Source organism: Peromyscus californicus, unplaced genomic scaffold (assembly GCF_007827085.1).
Source record: "Peromyscus californicus insignis strain IS unplaced genomic scaffold, ASM782708v3 Scaffold_6__1_contigs__length_162567912, whole genome shotgun sequence".
NCBI lineage: Eukaryota > Metazoa > Chordata > Mammalia > Rodentia > Cricetidae > Peromyscus > Peromyscus californicus.
The window spans coordinates 6803379-6813355 of NW_026294584.1; the positions used below are offsets into that span (position 1 = coordinate 6803379).

Sequence of the window (9977 nt, forward strand, 5' to 3'; positions counted from 1 at the left end):
TGCTGGGAAGACTGGATGTCCACAAAGGAAGAATAAAACTAGATCCAAATCTATCACTTTGTACCAAAGCTAAATCTAAGTGGAACAAAGACTTCAATGTGAAACCCAAAACACTGAAGCTGTTAGATATAAACCTAAGTAGTACCCATGTGAAATAGATGTAGGAAAGGACTTTTGTAACATGAATCTTAAAAGGTCTTATTTAAAAACAAACAAACAAACAAACAAACAAAATGGAGCCAGATATTGGGGTGAAAGCTAAAAGATCAGAGAAACAGAAAAAGCCAGCCACGTTCTTACCTCTATGAAATCCTCAGCCTCAAGAGCGTGAGTTCCTGTTTCCTCATGCCTTATATACTTTCTCTGCCCAGACATCACTTCCTGGGATTAAAGGTGTGTGTTACCACTGCCTGGCTCTGTTTCCAGTGTGGCCTTGAACTCACAGAGATCCAGACGGATCTCTACCTCCCGAATGATAAAATTAAGGGTGTGTGCCACCACTGTCTGATCTCTATGTCTAATCTAGTGACTGGCTCTGTCCTCTGATTCTCAAGGCAAGCTTTATTAGGGTACACAACATATCACCACAGACTTCCTTCCTTCCCTCCCTCCTCTCCTTCCTCTCTCTCTCTCTCTCTCTCTCTCTCTCTCTCTCTCTCTCTCTCTCTTTCTCTCCTTTTTTTATTCTAAGTGATTTTATTGCTCGTGTGCTGTGGATGATAAATAAAACACTGATTGGCCAGTAGCCAGGCAGGAGATATAGGCAGGACTAACAGAGACAAGAATTGAGGGAACAGGAAGGCAGAGAGGGACACTGCCAGCCACCACCAGGACAAGGAAGATGTAAGGTACTGGTAAGCCACAAGCCACATGGCAAAGTATAGATTAATAGAAATGGATTAATTTAAGATGTAAGAACTAGATAGCTAAAAGTCTGAACCATTAGGCCAAACAGTTTAAATAATATAAGGGTCTGTGTGTTTATTTTATAAGTGGGCTCCAGGACTGGCGGGGCTTGGCAGCAGCTGGAGAGAAACTCTCCAGCTACACTCATGTACACAAGAGAATTTATGCCACTAGAGCAGAGACTGAGGATGAATCATTTTTCCAGTTGGGTAGGAGGACCCACTTAGGCGTATAGTAATGAGCCATTCAGTGAATTCTGCTCTCTATCAGTATCAAGTGGAATTTAGCATCCTTATCCTTTCTGTTCCTCTCAAGATGCTTTCAGACAGCAACCACTTTCTTAATCAAATGGTACAGATCCTCAGGAAGATCAGGGCCTTTGGACTTAAGGATTCTCAAGATTTTATTATGTCACAAAACGGACCTGTCCATGCCATGTGAGTCCTTCAGGATCACATTTATTTGGGAGGAAGTCAGGTCCTTTCTTGGCAAGTTTATAATTCTGTTCCTTCATGTCATCAGAGTTCAACTTTAGCCAGGTGGGGACTGTATGGAGATTGGGTAGTACCAGCTAGGACAGGCCCTTCACAGGAGTGTGCGTACGACCCATGATGGTAGAAGTCTGACAGCAAAGAGAGAATGAGGGAGGAAAGCAGAAAGGACTTTCTTAATAGGACTCTATCTGCCCAGTAATTAAGGCAAAAGTTGACAAGTAAGACTTCATAAAACCAAAAAACTTCTGCACAGCTAATAATCAGCCTGGTGAAGAGGAAGCCCAAGTATCTTGGCCTGCTATACATATGACAAAGGGTTAATATTCAGAATAACACAGACCTCAAAAAAAGGAAGAGTCAGAAGAAAGGGTGTGGATTTGGATAGGTGGGGTGGATCTGGGAAGAGTTAGGGGAGGGGAAAGATAATCAGATTATATTGTATTAAAAAGCTATTTTCAATTAAAACGACAACAAAACAAAATAAGTGAGTTCATTTGCACAACTGTAAAAAACATAGAGTAAAAGCCCAAATGAGCCATTCAATAAATGGGTATGGGACTTTGAATAGAGAGTTCTCAAAAAAAAGAAAAGAAAGAAAAAGGAAGTGGCTAAGTAATGTCTCAAAAACTGTTTCTCATCCCTAGCACCTAGAGAAGTGCAAATCAAAACAACCTTGAGATTTCATCTTACTCTAGTCAGGATAGCAAAGATCAATGGAACAAGCAACAATTAATACTGGAGGGGATGCAGGAAATGGGAACCTGCCCTCATTCACTGTTTGTGGGTTTGCAAACTGGTGCAGCCACTACAGAAATCTGTGTGAAGAATTCTCAAATAGCTAAAATTAATCCACCATATAACCCAGCTGTGCCACTCCTTGGTATATGTCCAAAGGATTTGGCATCCTACTTTGCAGGTAATTGCTTATCCATGTTCATTGACACTCTACTCAGAACAACTAGGAAAAAAAACCTAACCATTCCTCATCCAATGAATGGATAAAATGTGGTACATATACACTATGGGATAGTATTCATCTGTAAAGAAATATGAAATTTGCAGTAAAATATGTAGAATTTGTAAAGGTCATATTGACCAAGGCAAGCCAGGCACAGAAAGTCAAACATCTCATACTCTTTCTCATCAGAGGCTCCAAGCTCCAAATCTTCACATGTGTGTGCATATCCTAGAGTAATTTCAGAAAACAGAAAATAAAAACAGGACCATTGCCATGGGTGAGGGTTTGGAAACTCTTAATAGAGTGGAGAATAACAAAATACATGTGATCCGAATAAGGAAAAGGGAAAGGGAGACTCTTTCGAGTGGAGCAAATGCAGAAGAAAGATGGAGAAGGGTAAAATACCAATAAGAATGTCTGAAGAATTCACAAGGAATCATACTATTAATTATCTTCAAAAATATATAATACACATACTTCTGCCTATAAATATACATATAAAATTTAAATAAACTTTTCTTATCTGGGATGATAATGCTCCCGACAAGAGCCAATGACCACCTAACAACAGCAAAACGACATTATTCTCTTTTGAGTTGTTGGTCAAGACTATCCAAGAGACTTCCAAACACAGAGCCCATTTCTATAGTCCTTGCTATAGTAGAAGTTAAGGTCCTATTGCTGAAGACAACATGTACTTCAGAAATAGGCCCCAGATACTCTTGAGTCTAAGCTGACATGAAAGCCTCCTCTCTGATGACTAGCTTTCATGCTACTAGATGGCATCATCAAGCTGCCAAAGGAGGGAAACAACCAGCAGTCCTCCTTAGCCTATCATTGAACCACAATAATGACCAGCAAAACATGATTACCCAAAGGGTGCAATAGAGTGGCACACATACCGTGGCAACAACAATAGCTGAAATTGGACTTAAGACCTGGACAACAGGAGGTAAAACATGCCTGGTACTGGAAATATAGCTAACCACTCAATGCTAGTGACGTCATGGACATTGGAGAAGAATCTACCACCAAGATTTTATAATACCAGCACAATCCCTACCAACAAGCCAAACATTTACACCCACAGATAGGTAGTCTTCAGGCTTTATCAAGGAAACTTCTCTTTGCAACAGAGAGAGACCATAACACCATAGCATAAAACCACAACTAATTAAAATTCATAGTTGTGGAGCCATGTCTCACTAGCTACATCAACAAGACACACCCACCCCCAAGGCTCAGGAAACATTGAGGAAGAGGGAGTAGACAATTGCTAGAAACAGAGGATCAGAGTGTTTGGTGGAAGACTGTGTGTCCTAGTAACATTAGAAATGATACCCATGAAGTCTCACCAACATTGCTTCCTAAACATGAGCAGAACAAGGAATATACCGATAGTCATGCCAAAGTGGGCACAAGAAAGCTCAACCTACATAAAGAACTATAGGCAACTAAGGAATGCTGGGAGTGGGAGAAATAGTCTTCTCCATGGAAGAGAACACCAATTGGTTATTCAATACTAGATGGTCAGCTCTGAAAATATACATATAAGAATATGAGGAATTGTGAAACCATTTGTGTAAACTTTAGTGGCCAACAGGAACGTCTAGACTAAGATAACAGTGCAAAACACAGGAAACATAATTCTCAGTTGCATTTTACCTTTAAGTATTTGCAGGTATTGGAAGATCAATAGAATAAAACCTAGATGAGTTAATTATGGTTTTAATGAGTAGCAATCACTGTGAGGATGACAGTGAGGCTGGGATCTGCAAGACATATAGTAAAGAGACCTGGATGGTGGTGGTGAGTGAGTCCATTTATATAGGAAAAACTAACAAAATTTGCAGATAAAGGTATGGAAGCTTTAATCTAGTCCTTCTGTCTTCTTTGGGTGTATTATCACTTAATTTTCTTTATTTGTTTTCTTTTTTTTAATCGTGCTGAAGCTCCTCCCCTTTTTTGGTGGCTACAGCGTTGTGATATTTTGTGACCATCTTCCATTTTATACATGAAAGAGAAAATAGCAAAGGGTCCAGAAAAGGTGAAACTAATGAGACCCAGAGAAGAGAAACAGCCTGAATAGCAGCAAGAGCAGGAAAGAGTTCATTCATTCATTCTTCTGTGCTAAGCCAGTGTAGTGTAAGCTAAAACACTAAGTTTTTAAAACTTACTTTTAATTTTTATGGTTCTGAGGATCAAATACTGATGCAGGTAGAGCACTCTACCATTGTATTACATCTTCAGTCTCTAGGCTTCTGGCAATGAGTTCCCTAAGTGATGCCAATGCCTTTTCTCTTACATAACAAGTGATTATAGAAATAAGCCAGGACTACTCCCTCTTGAGGTGGAGTGCTGTATAGTAGGTTTTACAAGTCCACTAACCTACAGTCTTTCTGTCTAGCTAGCATAGGCTAGTAAACCCTCTGGCAGTCCTCCCCTTATGTAGTTGGTTATCACAAACAGAGAGACAGGAAGGAAGGTCTTTTATGTTTTTCTTTTCTAATACCAGTTCTCATTCAATACAGTCCCAAGGTTATCAGTACATTAAACAATTTTGAAAGTTTTCTCCATTTAAATTTTATAAAGCATTATGTTACTTAAAATGGAAATACCCTTCCTTCCCCAAACAAAAAAATATTATTGCTCAAGTAGCAAACACATTTATAATAATTTGTAATCCCTCAGGTGAGTATGTTAAAAGCACCTCTGTACAATCACTGTTGTTTTTAATGACACCATATCCCTTTGCTTAGAAATAAGGTTAGTCACTTTCCTGACATTAAAGTGATCATGGAGAATACAAACCACATAAGGGAAAGTGACATGTGCCTATATGAAAGTATTAAGTGACTTATGTGTTTCAGCCACACCAGTATAACATGGGGAAATGCAATGCCAAGGACTAGAAAGTAAGAATAAACTACTATTGAATTTACTCAAAGACACAGGAGGTGATAGTGCTTTTTCACACTGGGCAGGAGCTCCAGATGAAAAGAAATCCAGATGAATAAAGCAATAGGAAAAGTGGAAGTCACGTGAGCTGGCATTAAAATTTCTATGAAATTCCATACTTAAGTTGCCATCTCAACAAAGGAAAGTACAGAAAATAAAATAAAAATAGAGTGCTACACTTTTCCTTTTTTGATGTGTGACAAAAATTATATTTGTTGTTGTTTGTTTGGCTTGGCTTTAATGGATGGATTTTAAACATAAAATTCAAATTAATGAGATGTTACCTTGTTGTGAAGGAAAGTACAGAGTTAAATTATGTAGTGAAAATTCTCTTTATAACCAAGAAAGCTGAACTAGGAGCATGCAAATTATATTATAATAAAGATTGAACATTAAAATTGGTATTCATTTATAACAGGAAGCCATTAAATGTATGTTTAAAACCATCAGAAAAAAATGTTATAGCAAGGAAAGGCTATTAACCCTGAATTGTATAGTATCGGAACTAAGCATTCAAGTGTTCAGGCTGAATTGACAAACACTGCCTAGATTGGCTAGAAGATTTTCCAAACTGTAATGGCTAAACTATAGTCTTGGTTAATAGAATTCATAGCTGTATAGTTAGCCAAGGTTGTTAAATTATTATGTTTAAGTGTGTGTGTGTGTGTGTGTGTGTGTGTGTGTGTGTGTGTGTGTGTGTGTGTGTGTTTCTATGTGTGGGGACATGCATATGAGTCCAGGTGCCCACGGAGGTCAAATCTACCTGCAGCTAGTGTTATAATTGGTTGTGAACAGCCTGCCATGGGTACTGGGATAGTTCCTCTGGTCCTTTGGACAAGTAGTATACATACTCATCTTCTGAGGCATCACTTAGCTGAAAGTTGTTTTTTTTTTTTTTTTTAATAGAGATGAAAATTTAAACACTTTTACTGTCACTGAAACAAACCTCTGATGTGTCGTCGTCTCCCAGGTCACATGACCTGAGAGGAAATCGCTTCAATAGTTTGGACTCTAATAACTTGTGTTCCTGTAGCAGTGTTTCCCATCATATTTTTATAACTGATAATTTTGTTTGAAATATTTTATGACTAATATATTACAGAATACAGAAAGTTGGATTTTAAAAGGACAGGGCCAGACTCTAGAATACAAATATTACTTGGAGATTTAGGTAATCTTCCTGCAAGTATCACTAGCTGATACCAGCTCAGGCACTAAACTCCTTGCTTGCTGCATACATCTTAATTTGCAAGTATTGTTTATGATGATTACAGGTTTTGGGCACATTAGCCAACCACAAAGTTGGCATAATGAAACAACAGTTTGAAGATTTCCATATCTTACCTCCATGATAACACTTTCAAAAACAGGAAACAACTGTAGTATGTTCATTCTTCCGTTTGGTTAACCTGTACTGAATTCCTCTGGTGTACAGACATAATGCTCAACAGTGGTATTACTCCAGTTACTGCATACAGAGTAAACATATGTCAAAGCTACCACCAAAAGGGTGAGGAAAAGTTTGTTAGGAAAGAGCACAGTGACGTGACAGAAGAACTTCCATTTATTTTGATATCAAATGGTTCCCAATATACCAAACATATCAGAGCCCTAGTCTTAGAGGTTCTCCATTTGAGGGAGAAAAGCAAATCAATCACCAAATCATCACTATAAACAAGTGATGTTGACATCGCAAAAGAGTGAGTGGTGCTCTGTGCAGGCTCCTCTCAGTAGTTACTTGCTTTGACTATTTCATCCTATGTTGCTCACCTGCAGTTTATACATTTTGGGGGGTACTGGTGTCTTCCTGCACATCTTACCCTAGTTACGTGAAGCTCTCTGTAAACAACTTATTAGTTAATTTGGACTTAAATAAAGCCAGAGAATTAGACCTGGGAAGTTGTTTAGGAATTACTAGTACTATAACATGATACAAGCCAATACTAAAGAAAGATCCTCCCTACTTCACAGAAACTTGCTTCATCTAAGAGAAAACCACTGGGAAATGTAGCCTCTTCCTTCCTTGAACTCTGATATTTCTAGTAGCTCTCACCACATCTCTGTGTGTTTGAGAGTATTTCAGAGAAGTATGGCTCTCGGTGAGCACTGTTGACTTCTCCTTGACTCTGCACATCTCATTTCCACCATCAATTATCACACGTATGTAAGTTAATATCACTCCCAATCCTTTAACATAAAAACAAAGGAATACTTAGGTGTGACAGAAGTATGCAGTAGGGAGGAAAGAAGACAGGTGGATTCTGGAGGCTTGGTCTTTGTAAAGAGGTGGTCTTCTAGCTGAGGTAAGAACTCAAACCTAGGTCTAGCAAATATACTCTCCAGGAAGCAGAAACAACAGCTAGAGAGTCACAGTTTGGGCCAAGGCTGGGAAGGTCTGTGTTTGACATGAGCAATGTCATAACAAGTCAAACAAAGCAACCTGTGTGTTATGCAGAGAGGTTCAGAGTGATTTGTAAGAGGCATTAAAGAGTTTAAATTTGTGGGTGAAAAATTACTGTATTTTCTTCTGAGTCATATTATATCTGATGTTTTCAACTGCATTTGAAATGTGCTACATAGCAAATAGTAACCACAAGGCATTTTATAGTGTTAACATATTGAAGTGCAACTAACTAGTGTCATTTTTTTGTATGGCACATAAACTAATTTCAATTGTAGTTGATGACAGAAAATTCTTAAATGATCTAATGACATTCTGTCAGTAAATTACATGAAGCGCAAAGAAGGTATAACACAGTATGTTAATGAAAAGTAAAGGAAGTTTGGAAAATGTGTCCTATTTTTATTTACTAGAGTTCAAAATATATTATAGTTGAAGTAATAGCTGTAATCTTTTTTCTCTCTAGAATAAATCCCTTTTCAAGATAGCATTATACAAAGAATAAGGTAATTGAGATAATTGAGAATTTGTGGTTTTCAGAGATAGAGAAAAATTTACTGGACAAATTTAAATGTCTTTTGGATTTTTGTCTTAGTACCATCCTTAAGAAATTATTATACATATGTACCTATACCTATTTATACAATTACTAAAACATTCACTATAAAAATATCTTTACTTTCCTAAATTTTCACTGTTTTCTGTGAGCAATACATTTTGTTGAGGCTCATAAAGGCACGTATAAAAAGTTGCTTTGTTTCTTGTCCAAACTTAAAAAAATTATTATGCCACTTCACTAAGTAGTGTTGAGACACAGGAAGCTGAGGTCACATTCTTGCTACAGTATGTGGCAGTGGGCGGGGGGAGGCATTGTTTGTAGAACAAAGTATTAGGTACATTTTGATTCCAAGCTCTTCATATCATGTGAGATTGAGAAAGGTGGTTGCCTAAGTAATTTTGATATTTACAAAGCACATGAGATGGACTTTTAAAAAATATTTTCTGAAAAAAAAAAACATGATCATCTCATTGGATGCTGAAAAAGCCTTTGAAAAGATCCAACACCTCTTCAAGATAAAAATCTTGGAGAGCTCATGAATACAAGGGACATACCTAAATATGATAAAAGTAATATACAGGAAGTCAACAGCAAATTAAATGGAGAGAAACTCAAAGCAACTCCACAAAATCAGGAACAAAGGAAGACTGCCTACACTCTGGATTGCTATTCAATATAGTATTCAAAGTTCTAGCTAGAGCAATAAGACAGCTAAAGGAGATCAAAAGGATACAAATTGGAAAGGAAGACGTCAACATATCATTATTTGCAGATGATATGATAGTATACATCAGTGACCTCAAAAATTCGACCAGGGAACTCCTACAGCTGATAAACACCTTTAGTGAAGTGTCTGGATACAAATTTAACTAAAAAAAAAAAATTGGTAGCCCTCCTATACATAAACAATAAGTGGGCTTAGAAAGAAATCAAGGAAGCAATACCCGTCACAACAGCCACAAATAACATAAAATATCTTGGGGTAACTCTATCCAAGCAAGTGAAATACCTCTATGACAAGAACTTCAAGCCTTTGATGAAAGAAACTGGAGAAGATATCAGAAGATGGAAAGATCTCCCATGGTCATGGATTGGTAGGATTAACATAGTAAAAATGGCCATCTTACCAATCTATAGATTCAATGCCATCCCCATTTAAATCCCAAAACAATCTTTACATACCTTGAAAGAATAATACTCAACTTCATGTGGAAAAACAAAAAGACTAGGATAACTAAAACAACCCTGTCCAATGAAAGAACTTCTGGAGTTTTCACCATCCTTCATTTCAAACTCTACTACAGAGCTATAGTAATAAAAACTGCATGGTATTGGCATAACAATAGATAGGTGGAACAATGAAACTGAACTGAAGACCCATATGTAAATCCACATACCAAAAGGCACCTGATTTTCAAGAAAGAAGCCAAAACTACAAGATGGGGAAAAAAAGAAAGCATTTTCAATAAATGGTACTGGCATAACTGAATGTCTACCTGTAGATGAGTGCAAATAGATACATATCTATCATCCTGCTCAAAACTCAAGACCAAGTGGATCAAAGACCTCAACAGAAAACCAAATACACTGAACCTGATAGAAGAGAAAGTGGGAAATAGCCTTGACTGCATTGGCACAGAAGACAACTTCCTAAATAGAATATCAGTAGCAAAGCAATAAGGTCAACAATTAATAAATGGG

General features: G+C 37.5%; 1 pseudogene; it reads right to left on the minus strand.

Moving 5' to 3' along the window:
* Positions 1-1068: 1068 nt before the first annotated feature.
* Positions 1069-1516, minus strand: LOC128099880 (40S ribosomal protein S13-like; annotated as a pseudogene).
* Between the last annotated feature and the right edge of the window lie 8461 nt (positions 1517-9977).